This window comes from Diplotaxodon limnothrissa, linkage group LG19 (genome assembly GCF_057381915.1).
Source record: "Diplotaxodon limnothrissa isolate DT_005_m linkage group LG19, D_limnothrissa_male_GT1.1, whole genome shotgun sequence".
Lineage (NCBI taxonomy): Eukaryota > Metazoa > Chordata > Actinopteri > Cichliformes > Cichlidae > Diplotaxodon > Diplotaxodon limnothrissa.
The window spans coordinates 17,542,354-17,556,811 of NC_140614.1; positions in this window are offsets into that span (position 1 = coordinate 17,542,354).

Here is a 14,458-nt window from a genome sequence, read left to right on the forward strand (position 1 = left end):
TCCTGACAAGCTTCTCAGACATGGCTCTATGAATTACATGCAGTCCTGTATCAGACTTGAACCTCCTGGATAGCTGCACAAGCAGACTGAGGCAAAGCTTGGAGGGAGTCTTGGCACAACAAAGTTCTGTTGTACCAAGAGTTTTTTTTCTTTTTCAGAAGGGTGCTCTGATGTTAAATTGGAAATTTCACCACTGCCAGCTGATTTTTGGATTCTAGAGACAATTTTTAAGCCTGGACAAGCTTCACTCTTGAGGGTGACAAGTGTCTAAATCCTGTCCAGACTTTCCTTCAGCAGATTCACACACACAGCCTTTTGTCTATAGAGATAATAGAAAATACTTTACTGTAGGATACTAAAGGAAGAAATGGGATCAAGCTATTAAACTGTTCTAAGGTCCTTTCTGTTCCCCATCTAAATCTGCACACTGCGTGTTATATACTGAATACAAAAATACAAAACCAATGATGAACTGAGTGTTGGTACAGTCAGTAGAGAAATGACAGATACAGATAATATCCTAAATTTAATGATATTTGTTGTAAACCATAAAACACTAATAAAGTGATTAAAGGACTGTAAATTTAGTTAGCTCTTCTGTGCGCTGTGGTTAAGCTCCATGCTTGGCACCTTTCTTTTTAATGAGGACAGAGTAACAAAGTGAGAACAGTTATTTCTGGTGTCCAGGAAATGCCAGTGCAGCATTAAGCAGTCTGGCTGGTTAATGGTGGGCATTGGGGCACTTTCTCTCTTTTCAATTATCCAGAAAAAAACGAAAAACAAACTCTACTTATTCAAGTTAAACATAAATTATTGATCCATCTTCTTCCACTAATCCAATTCAGTGTCATGGGGCAAGGAGTGCTGGAGGCTATCCCAGCACAAGAGGCAGGGTATACCCTAGACAGGTTGCCAGTCCATCACAGGGTCAACAGAGAGAGCGAGGGAGAGACAACTATTCACAAAATTATTCACAAAGATTATGCAAAGACATCTGCCAATTTTCCCAGAACTGGACTTCCCAGGAAATTCGCCACATGGTCAGACTGCAAAATAACCCAAGAGCGACATCAGATACTCCAGACCTAAGTTGACATGTTAAACATTAAAGGTAATATTAGAACACTTGGGAAAAACACTGAAAGACTTGTCTTTAAAAAGATACATAAAAGCTTAGATTTGAGAGAGGGTGTACTTTCTTTTCATCATGGCTATATTTCTATAGTAGTAGCCAGGTAAGTACTTTAATCTTTGCAAGCAGGTGACTCAAGACTGACCAATTAAATCTAATCTAACAAGCTGTATATATTTTATAGATATACAAGCATTTCCCAGCCAGCATTTTTTTGTATTATGCTGGTGTTTATTTCACTGCTCCTAATGATGGTTTGAAAAAAAAGGAAATTCATATTTGCTGAGAAGGAAACTAAAAGTTAAGAAAGCTACAGAAAAAAACATCCCAAAACAAAACAAAACCAACTTGTCATATGTTCATAAATCTGTTATGGAAGAAAAAATATTACCAGTTGTATAGTTATGTTTCAATCTTACACAAACTACTCATCTCTTCTTGGTTTCTATCAGTCTCCTTTCCTCTCATTACAGACAGAAGTTATTCAAATATATCTCAAGTCTGAGATGAAATCTAACTGAAAGACATAAAATTTCCAGGATGTTTAACTATAAAATGAAAATAAAAAATCCACACTTTGCCTTCAGCCTCACACAGCTTATGAAGTCATTACACAATTAGACGGGGCTATGTAAGACACAACTAAACAGATCTATTCTTTGTGGGTGGGTAAAGAAGCAAACTTTGATATGGCAGACTTAACTTTTGTTGAAAATGAGACGTTCTTGAAAGCTGTGTTCACTTCAATTCTTAGTCAGTGAGTGTGTTAGCTGTGGGCTACAACTTCAGCCCTGTGTTTGCTACATTTTGGCTTTTAAAAGTAAATTGAATTAGTTGTTAACAGCACCTTTAATGTACAAAAAAGAAAAGGATCACTATCAAGAGTACCAAGAGGGATTTGTTTTCCCCTACGCTTTCTCTGTCTTAGATTTAAGGATATGTATTTCCAATGAACATGTAATATTGACATCCTTGCAAAGTTTAATTCACACTGAATCTCTGAAAATATCAGTTACTGATGATGTTGAACTTATTTCCTGTTGTTGCTGTTATTGCTTTACATTTCACCCTATGTAGCAGTTTTGCGTCGTGTTTCTCAAATAAGTTGTCTAATAAACGAACCAATAGTTCAGGAAAAGAAAGCCTAATTGCATTTGAGCAAAAACAAATCTCCCTAAGCTTTCTTTTCAGCACTGTTTGCAGCATGCACTTGCTGATACATCAACATCTTTGACATCATTAACATTTGCAGGGTGTGAGTGGGTGTGTGTAAGTTCTCTGTGAGCATATGAGTAACCCTTTGTTTTACTGTTTCTTCCCTACATTTTCATTCATCACACATGACAGCCACGTCATAAACAAGTCATCAAAGTAGCAAAAGGCAGACATGTTAAAGCTGTGTAGGCCTACCTTCTTCATTCCTCTAGTTTACCTTTGTCATGTGCTCAGTGCAGGCATATCGCTGACATCCAAAGGCAAACACATGTTGTCACGCACGTGATAATTAATCAAAGAATACTCACAAACCCTGCAATAAAGATAAAGATTTCCTGCCCTTGCACAGAAATGAGTGCTAACAACAGGAGGTGGGGTGCGGGGAAGATGGCGGGTACTGTAGGTGAGGAAGGGGGTGGGGGGTTGAACACCCTCAAACAGCAACAAATTAATTGATGCCAACTTGAGGCCAGCAGTTAGAAATGTGACTGTTCATCATTTTAAAGCTATTTTCTGACCCAATTAACCTTTATCAAATTAGACAATGTCCATCTATCGCTGTTGTTTTGTCTGGCATAATAATATCTCACATGCTAAAATTCCATAATGTTTTCAAGTCTAAAAAAGGCAGAGAAGCAATTTGGACAATGCTAGTGGTCTTTAGATTAAAAAAAAAATTAATAAAAATGTTAATAAGTTTTAAGATAAATTAAGACGTGAGCTGCCAGAGTCTTAAGCCAAGTAAGAAGCTTGATCATGATGGCTATACAATGTGCACAGGCAGTCTGGAATGTCTGATATGAGCTTAATTCATATTCAGCAGATAATGTGCCAGTGGAGGTGAAGCTGAATCATCTGAGCAGAACAGGTTGCACTGAATTGTCAGGGATATTGTGCAACAAAAATGTGCCAGAAGCATGATTAAGACGCGGATCCTGCAGATGGAGAGTCGGGCTTTGACAGGGTTTTATTTTCTTTTCAACCACCATAATGATGTAGGCTGCTTAAACCATCTGGAGGTTGTCGCACAGTGACACACACTTGACGCCGCTCCTCCTAGGTAAAGAAATTAGCTGGTGAAATCGTTGTTGGTCACTGGCATTTCAGTCCCGTCACGTGAGAGTTGTAATTACTCAGATTCTTTCACTGAATGCTTCAGTTTGAATTTTAGCTGGCTGAGGCAGTTTCCCCATTGATATCATTTTTCAGCAGATGTGTTGAAAGCTCGCTGTGGGCAGCTCGTCCAAACAAACTACAGTGAAAATGCTGATCATTGAAAAGCTGTCACACAATTATTTTATGCCAAACAGTGTAGCAAAGGCTCAACTATACCTGTATGTGTGACTTATCCGTCAGGTCTGTTGTTAGCCATAAAGTTAAGACTGCAGCAAAGCAATTAGTTTAAGAGGAGAGAGCTACAGCAAACCAAAAAGAGTCTGTAATCATGACTGCACCACAGTTTTTACAGTCCTTTCATTCATTACTTTTTTATTTTCATGTTTAACCATGTTTAGTTTATATAAAAGGCCCTGAATAAAAAGTAAAAAAAAAGCAACGAATAGAGAGAAGAATCACAACAAACTAGCGTTTTAGAATATTGTAATGACAAAATTACTAAAGAATTACCCAATTCTGTAGCTGCTAATAGGAGGGGTTTAGTAGTATACAAGGATATATTGTAAAACAAGAGAACCTTGTAGGGATGAGTCAGTATTCTGTGCACTTTCAGAAATCTCCCACTCAAATTTGACTTTAAAGCTATATATATAGTTCCAGTGGTGGATACGCTCTTGTATTCATCACATAACATCCCTCACACCACCTGAGGCAAGTCATAGGTTCTGCTCTGTATCAGACTTAAATGGGTAATTGACAAGTCATTGCCTACGCCTCATGCTCTTGCTCCCTTTATCCAACTAAAACATCTTACTTGTGTCTCTTATTCATTCAATATTTAGTTGGCCTCTTGCACAATACTGCTGAAATTTCAGATCAGACCTTCTGAACCGTTCAAGTGTGAGATGGAGCAAAGCGTAACATATTCAGGGTCATGACAGTGTACATGTGTATCTCTGCATTATCACTTTTTTTGTACGTATTCCTATGCTTGACAGCATGCCTAACACGAGAATCAAGATCCTGAGACACACAAGGCCTGAGGATAAGAAATTAATAAATATGCAAGTTGTGAAGTCATATTTTATTCATAGTGATTTGCCTCAAGCCTGAATTATACTTTTTGCACCCACGAGTCCGCTAGGGTCCACTCAGCTCCGCTTGACCTGAGTGAAAATCTCCATCAGATGGTGAGTAAAAGGGTCTGTGTGGATGCCAGTGTTTGCCTGAAATTTGTAACCTTGCAGACTAGACCATGGGGAATTTAAATTATGCCATTACAATGGACAAACTACACATTCACCCCAGCTGGTAGACTTCAAGCGGACATCAAAGAAGTATAAAAGGAATGATTGCTCATCTGTTGGGCCTTGAGCTGACTGTGTCTGTGTCTGCAACACAATCCAGGCATCAGTGTAAAAAGGCCAAAAGGCTAATGCTGTAGGAAAGAAAACATCTTAAAGACTCAAAGTTCTCGAAAATCTACAGTGAATTTTTATATGACAAACTTTTGGGCAAGTAATTATAATAAGTACATTACAAAATCATCTTGTATCTCAAATCCACATTATTTATTTACTGGGTTAAAAAAAACTTCATTCTTTCTTAATTACACATCTTAAAAGATATAAAAACTTGATCCAACATAAAAACATAGTTTTGAACATTTCACATGAAAGATTTTCCTTACTTTTTACCGTGGTTTTCTCACTGTAGCTAATATCATATAGAAATGCTCTTTAACTTTTATTATGATAAAGATCCCTCTGCTTCCTCCCACTAGCTGCAACACTTAGTTGCAGCTATGCTAACAAGCCCATTTTTTTCATAAAAAATATCTTATATGCTAAACTCAGTGATCCAAATAAATTAGTGTCTGTTGTTTGTTTTGAAGCAAAATACAAATACACTCCTTGTGCAGAGGATATCTAATACCACTGCTAGCAAAGCTACAATCAATCTGTGGCTAATGATGCCCCACATTCTCTCACAGGGCCTAAACATGGAGATGATTATAGCAGTTAGGTATGTCTGGCTCTTTCCCCAGAGGAACATTTTGAATTAATTGCAGACTGACAAATAGTGAAAGTCCCCATGCCCACCCTTCTAGCCCTAGGTCAAGCACAAAATGAAACAAATGGAAAAAGTGAAACAGGGGAGATGTTTCTATTAGGAAGGCACACTATTCAACAAAGGAGGACTGGGAGTCGAATTAATACACATAAATTGCAGTATTTGTCCTATGAGGTAAGCATAGCTTCTAGAAAAAAAATGACTGTGATAAACTACAGCCCATTGCTCAGATTTTCTATTCACAATCACTATGTGAAGGAATATTTAGATTTTCCAAGGTCAACTTTTACAGAGTGCCTCTTTGCAAGTTCAAACACACATTTCCTCACCTTTGTGCCAGTATTTGATAAACAGGCCACTCATAGAGCTTTCATATTAGCAGTGGATGAAACTACAGTGTAATGGTCATTTTTTAGTGATACAACCACAAAACCTATTAGCATAGGTAAGGGTTTCCTCAGTCTATTTAGGGTATTTTTTTACTTATTGTTTTGTTTTTACAGAAAGTGAGTTTAGGGGAAAAAACCCAAAAGGCAACAATAACAATAAAACTTCAGGTGCACAACTTCTGAGTGCACTCTGAGCACAGTGGCTCCCATCATTTGTAAATGGGAGATGTTTGGAACCACCAGGACTTCCTAGAGCTGGACAAACAGCTTAGGTCAGGGAGGTAACCAAGAACCCAATGGCCACTCTGACAGAGCTCCAGTGTTGCTCTCTGAAGAGCAACACTGCAGGCTGTCCTTTTGTGTGTTTTTTTTTTCAGAAGGCCTGCAGCACTTCACGAATCAGGCCTTGTAGAGTGACAGCCTGACTAAAGTTTTCCAAAGGCACTTGAAGGGCCCTCAGACCTTGAGAAAGAAAATTCTCTGGGCAGATGAAACAAATACTGAACTCTTTGGGCTGAATGCCAAGCGTCATGTTTAGAGGAAACTAGGCACCACTTATCACCTGACCAATATCTTCCCTATACCGAAGTATGGTGGTGGCAGCATCATGCTGTGGGGATTTTTTTGGCAGCAGGAACTGGGAGACTAGTGACGGAAAGGTGAATGCAGCCATGTATAGAGACATCCTTGATGATAACCTGCTCCTGGGTTTTCTGAACCTCAGACTGGAGAAAAGGTTCATCTTCCAATAGGACAATGGCCCTTGAGTGGCCCAGCCAGAGACCAGCCTTGAACACATCTGAAAAAAGATCTGAATATGGCTATCAACCGGTGCTCCCAAATGAAACCTCCCCTAGAGGAGAGAAGAATGCAGAGAAGAAAGGGAGAAACTGCCCAAAAATTAAGTTTTGTGTGTGTGTTCCTACTGTACCCAGTCCAGACGTTGGGGCCTAAATTAAAGTAGCTGGTTGGGTTTGCAGTTCACAATTTCTGAAAGCTGGTGATGACGACACCATATTACACTGACAATTAAAATTATGTGTAAAGGCTTGTTGTTTTCTATGGGAAAGCATATAATTCCACATAACATGGCTCAGCCATGGAATATATAGGGTCATGATCATTTCATGTTTTTCTGTGAGACTAGGGTGTTCCACTTCTATTGTATAGTATATTCTTGGCACTGTCCTTCAGACATTGTGAAAAAAAAATCCTGGCCAGTGGTCTCCCTGGACACTCCGTCAAACCCCCCCCCCAAAAAGAAAAAAAAATTCAAAAGAATCTCAGAAGGAATAGAACCAGCTCACTCGCTCTCTTATCAGAGGCTGCCAGATGCCAACCCACAACATCATCCCACACACAGCCTGAAGGTGCACCACAACATGGAGCCATTCCAGTGGGGTGTGAGAATGAGGGGGAGAGTGAGATACAGTAGAGAGGAGGGTGGAAAAGGAAGAAAGAGATGTATAGCCTAGGAACATTCAGAAGGAAAAGTGGATCACGGTGCGAAGGAGGGTCGACTGGAGCAGAGGGAGTCCGGGCAAAAAAACTTATGGAGACCAATCGCCTTTTCCCCCTGCTGTGCCCGATAGGCTAAAGACCAAAGAAAGGAGAGAAACAACTGTAGATATGCTCTGTTACCATGAAAAGAGAGAAAAAATGTGTTTTATGATGGTTCCCACGTAAGCTTTGTGGCAACAGTAAAGATGATGCAAATCACTTGTGAGTAACAGCCTCCATCCATCACCCTTGTTACAGCTCCAATGTATAGCACAACACCAGCGGCAAAGCCACTCAAGCTCACATTGTATGCAAAAGCCTACAGGCTGTCTTTTTCTGTGGGTGGAAGATTTTCTTAATTTTACATGTGGAAGGCAGAAAACCTTTTACCAGAGTGAGACACACTGTTTGATCAAGCCATCTGTGATTAGATTTTGACAGGCTGCTCAAAGTGTGCTGGTTGACAGCCTCAAAATTCAATTTTATTTCACTTTCTCATGTGCTCTGCTTAAAGACTACCATCTATGGTGACATTCAGATGCACACACAAACAGACACACACTCATGCACACGATGGCTGGCAGCTGTTCAGTGCCTTAACTTCTTTTTCAAGACACCAGAAAAAGCTGATTACTGGCACCAGTCATCCTCCAACCAAACGGCAGAGAGCTAGCAGAGTATGAGAGCAGAACATTTAAGTTTAAGAGGAAGACAGAGAAAGACAGGAACATACAAGAAGCTGTCATGGAAAGCACTGAGCCTTGTATAGATACATAATTTGAGCGTGCCAGGTGAAAGAGAGAGGGAGGCAGCTTAATGTGGATGTTTTAAATGGTTAAAGCAACACTGTCAAATGTCAAAGAATAGAACTGGTTGAACCTGATTAATGATGAATAGCTTATATAACAAAAAAAGGGAAATTGTCCATAACAAGCTAAGGTGCTACTTAGCAAAGTACAAAGTAAATGGCCTGTATGGTAAATGGCCTGTATTTATATAGCGCTTTCCTAGTCCCTAAGGACCCCAAAGCGCTTTACATATCCAGTCATCCACCCATTCACACACACATTCACACACTGGTGATGGCAAGCTACATTGTAGCCACAGGCGCACTGACAGAGGCGAGGCTGCCGGACACTGGCGCCACCGGGCCCTCTGACTACTTAAAGGCATCGTAAGAGTGGCAATCATATGGTTATTTAGGATAATACATGATGTACATAGTTTAGAAAATGCTTCAAGTCTCAGTTCTCCATATTCATTAGTTTTGGTGTGTGAATCTGGACTGTAGATTGCAGATTGCTACCGGCATAGTTTTTGTAGTGGTAGCTTATCTGCTACCTTGGTTGTAATGACTGTTTTGATTCTATTAGATTGAAGCAGTCTGGTCAATGTTCTCTGACCTCTTGCATAAAAGAGGTACTGAATATTTTCTCATTTCCACGCCACTTTCTGTAAACCTTACAGATGACTGTGCAGGAACCAACCCTTTGGGATGATCTCCCTGTTGGAGCTCAGTCTGGGGGGAGTTATTTTTTCTCCTCGTCTTTCCTCATGTTGTGCATTTTCCATTGTTATACCTCTCTGACCTGTCTTCCCCATGTGATGTTGTAATGTATGTATGGTTGGAAGGGTAAGATGGCACTGGCAAAGGTCAGTGGCCTTAACCTAACAAATTTCCCACACGTGGGACTAATAAAGGTTATCTTATCTTATCTTATCTTATCTTACTTTAGCTTCCTCTCAAAGACATGTGTGTGGTTCGGTTAGCTGGTAGCCACAGACGTGAAGGTGAGCATGAATTCTTTCCCGTAGATATTTGTTGGCCCTGCAACAAATTCCAGTCTGTACTTTGCCTGTTAATCTCGAGGACCATTAGGATTTGTATTTAACAAAATCATGTAGACTGATAAGATAATTCATTTTTAAAACAAGTCTGAAACATGACAAAAATAACAAAATGCACTACAGAGTGATCTCCTTTTAAATCAGTGTATTAAGATTACCATGCCACAACTCTTAAAGTATTTTTTTCTAATAAGATGAAATCATACAAAATCTTCCAGCAGCTGTAAAGTCTGAAATGATCAGAAATTAACTCATATATTCCAGTCATACACTGATATGAAGTATATTGACCTTATTAACTACTATTGGCCAACTGACAAATAATGTAGCACTTGCCAGTCTCAGTGGCCCATGTATTTGTTATTCAACATCAGTTGGAAGTTTTTATTTTCCATTGTTCGATCTCTGAAGTCCGAGTTATCGTCAATGCTGCCTCCATCCCTAGTCCTTACCCTAAGGATTGAGTGCAGGGTTCAAATTGGGGTCATCACTGACATTGGCTTAGATCTCATAGGGATACCTTATCTGACCTACTGACCTCACAGTAAGGGAAGTGGAAGCTTTACTTATTTTGGCTGACCTGCTCAAACAATGCAAGCACATGAAATGTCTAGACAGTCAGAGGGAAAGTGTTTGCAAGAGGAATTAATGCTGCCATCTGTAATCCAAACTTTACCCAACACGGAGAACTCTAAAGTGCTAAACTCCACCCATCTGTCACTGCAAGAAGGATAAAACAAATACCAAGAACTGTAAACAAATATAAATTTAACCCAAGCCTATCCTCAGACTGAGAGAAAGCTAATCAGTCTGTTGACAGATATGATATGAGGTGATTAGTCTCCATTTGTGGCTCGCAAACACTCATGCCAGGAAAATATGTGGCTATTCAGAAGACTGTCCATATGGGGAATTGTTATATAATTCATACTGCATGTGTTAAAGAGCTTAAGCTTGCTGAATGAGAGACAAGAGGCTTGAAATAGGGTCCCTCATATACAATGAGTCTACATGTTTGCAAAATGGCTGACAGGTAGAACTCATTGAAGAGAAATATGCCTGGGACAGAGGTACACAACGGGGGGAGAATATGAAGGGCACAAAAGTAATCAGCCAGCTTTTTGTCAAACAGGAACATGTCTGATGTGAATCTTCCATTGTAGAGAGAATGAAGGATGTTTCAAATGTGTTTGAAGATGAGCTGCTAGAATAGATTCCCATCAAATCAAAATAATCTGCATGAAATTCAGAAAGCCAATATTCCTGCTACAATAAAAGGATTAACTTTTGTTTCTTGTTTCTTATTCAATATGTGATTTCCTTTCAAAGTCTGATAAGAGTCCATTTTAATTAGTATCAGCAATAATAAAAGATAATGAAAGAAATCAAAGTGACGTATGATTAAAGCTGGCAGCAATTTGGAGAATCGTCCCTTTGATGTGAGATGCACTTTGCTGCATATTCTGTATAGTGATATAGTGAACGTCCCTGTCACAGATGCTGATGCCTCTTTTTGTCATCTTCCATCAGTGAAGGCTTGCGCGCATATACATCCAAATAAATAAATAAACAGTAGCAGGAAAACTATAGTAGGCTTGAAGATAAATACTTTTCAGAGTCTCCCCACCTCTGAACTCTGTGGGCTTTGTGGTGTCACCAGTATATAATCAACTTGTGATACTGGAGGCAGCAAAGGCAAAGGCACAACTCTGTTATTTTTATTTTTTTATTTTTTTTGTTTTGTTCTGTTGGCGTCATCTGTTAGAGTTAAATTTCTAATTCAGCTCTCTCCACACTACATTCTCTTCTTCCTGTGCTGCATCACAGTTCAGAAAACAGATGTCTAAAAGTAACCATTTCAAAATAAAGTCTGGCCTAGGTTCTACTAATTTATCTTAACAACAAACAGGCTTTTTTTTACGATTGCATTACCACCATGGTTCAAATGGTATAATCCTTTAAGGTCTGACTAATGATAAATCACATGTAGCATTAGTATCAGTATGAAAATTGGGTTTTACGACTACAGCTGCAGAGCACATAATGCACACTGTGGCTCGATAAGCTGTGGGGATGATTGTGCTGACCATAGATGCCCATTCAGTAAAGTATATTGATTGAAATACAACATTCAAAGCAAGTGTCAGAAAGAGCAGTGTGTGTACTGTCAAACTCAGTCTGGAGGCCTCCTGAAATCCATTTATCGATCCTTGCTGGATGCTCACTGCTTCTTTTGACAAGGTACCCTCAGAAGGATGTCATTGATGCACAGTACTTCAAAAATCCTATACTCCTGCACCACGTAAAGCAGTTTGATTCTAAACTCTAGCTCTTTTGTACCTTATTGTTCTCTTTTTAAAGGAGTCCTTTAAATGTTTTAACAATATTAATGATCTGGAACAATTCTTTCTTCACTTTAAAGAGAACAAATCTTACTAACTTTGAAAATCTATGCTGAGGACATGTCACCTGTGAATTATGTTTGTAGTTAAGTGTTCGTGGTGTTTCTTCTCTTCATCTTTTCAGATTTAAATTAGATTCGATTTTCTGTGTTGGTTTATTTCTTGTCCTCACTGCATTTGAATCTCATAGACTCTGATAACTGTACAATATATTTTCCAGCACCATAAGAGACATCTGGCCTCATATACTAAAGAGGATTTGTCACCAGTTAGTTCCTTTTTTTATTCTGTCTGTCATTTCAATCAGACACTTTTTGAAAAAGTGCTCAATTTTTCCCACGCACTTGTGAGAACATGTTCAGGGGGATAAAAGAAGACCTTGGACTCATGCTTTCCTCTCAAAAACATTTCCAAAGCATAAAAATAATGCAGAAGCTATAATGCAATGAGAAGCAATGAAACATGTTGGACTACCATATTTCTGTCTACATACTTGTCCACAAAAGCCCTACACTTGATGTTGTACTGAAATTGAAAGCTAATCACAGAGGGGAGACAGGTGAGGGACAGCACCAGGAAAAAGAAGAAAGTTGAAACTGCAAATGATTTATAGAGGAAAAAAATGATACAGTATCACAAAAAAGATGCTCTTTCTTATCAGGATTGATCTTCTGCCTTTTGACTCTGTGTTAAACAGCAAAACAACTTTTCTTCCTCTCCAAAGTGAGAAAAACACATCTGACAAAAGCACATGCCCGCTTGTGCAAATTTTAGCAGCATTAGCTGAGCTCCGGGGGGGGGGGGGGGGGGTTGTCACACTGAATAGGGGAGTGGGATCAAAAACTTAGCGCTGATTAATTCTCCTCTTTTTCAGAAACTCTTCAATGTGTGCAACAGGTTTGAGCAACAGAGATGGCCTAGTTTGATTCAAATTTCTTTAGCTGATGGGTGCCGCTGCAGAGGGTTTCATTTGTGGACTGAATCTCATTAATTATCACACGTCAATAAAACACAAAGTAATCCCGTGGTAATAAGTAATTACATCAAGCGATAAAGAAATATTCTTGTTGTTGTTCCAGTTGAATGCTGCAATAATAATATTCATCTGCTTTGATCAAGTAAGAAGACCTGCTGTATTAAACTAAAACTGGGTTTGTAACTTCACCTTGACTGAGCTTCGTGACCCCTGCTGCGACTAAAATGGTAAAATGGCCTGTATTTATATAGCGCTTTACTAGTCCCTAAGGACCCCAAAGCGCTTTACACAACCAGTCATCCACCCATTCACACACTGGTGATGGCAAGCTACATTGTAGCCACAGCCCCCCTGGGGCGCACTGACAGAGGCGAGGCTGCCGGACACTGGCGCCACCGGGCCCTCTGACCACCACCAGTAGGCAACGGGTGAAGTGTCTTGCCCAAGGACACAACGACCGAGACTGTCCAAGCCGGGGCTCGAACCGGCAACCTTCCGATTACAAGGCGAACTCCCAACTCTTAAGCCATGATCGCCCCATAAAGGACGAGAAAATCATGTTGGAAATGTTTGAAGATTTTGAATTTTTAACTACATAAATAATAAGTTTAGATCAGGGGTAGGCAACACTAGGCCTCGAGTACCAGTGTCCTGCAGGTTTTAGATATCACCCTGGGTCAACACACCTGAATCAAATGATTAGTTCATTACCAGCCCCCTGGAGAACTTCAATACATGTTGAGGAGGTAATTTAGCCATTTGAATCAGCTGTGTTTGATCAAGGAAACATCTAAAACCTGCAGGACACCGGCACTCGAGGCCTGGAGTTGCCTACCCCTGGTTTAGATCAACTTCCAGCTTGAAATAGTTATAATATACAGAAACTTGATTCTACAAAATACCTGCCTGTATTATGAAGCACTGCTGAAAACTCCAATTTAGAGGCATATGGCAATAATTGTGTAAAAGGGTCATTTCAAATGCATTGATGGGTTTTCCAGGATTAAAATGAAGAACAGTCAGGTCAGTCTGCATTACATTTTTCTGGTTTTAATGACTTCCTTTCAGTGATGATAACTACATCCGTCGTTAAACACAAGAACGCGTTTTGTGCTCTGGATTTTCAAAGGCGTCACTTGAAGCTGCACTTGCTGATGTCTTCATAACGACAATAACAACTACACCAGTCAGCCACAATGTGGATGACATTTCATAAAAATTCTACTTGGAAACTTTATTTTCCATCAACTTTTTTCTGCTTCTGAATTTTAAGAAGCAAAAACCAAAACACTTTAAAAGAAAAGACAATTTCTCTTTAATGAGACTGTGTTAAACTCCAAGAACACTGGGACTTACATTTCCCATGATACAACTCTGTGGTGTATTTCTTGTAAACACTTGTCTTAAAAAGTCATTGGTTCTGGTTTGTTATGCATGCTTTCAATTAAAATGTGATATCTCTAAGACAGCACTGATGCCGCTTAATTATTTATCCAAATTTCACAAAGATCCTCGAGCCTAAACATTGAACTGACTTGTAAAAAACGAAACATTTAAGGGTGACAAATGAGATCTGTGCCTGTAGTCTGATCTCACACTTCTTTTTTAATTACCTAAGGTGAAATACCAAAACAGTCATCAGTAATCTGAATCTGAATATAAAGATGATATTTTGAAATCAACAGATCTTAAAGGAGACAAGTTCACATTTTATTTTTGGACTTTACAAAAGTTACTTTGCATGATACACAAATGTAGTTTCTGTGCTCAAATCGCCACATTAGGGATACTCCCTCTGACAACATCA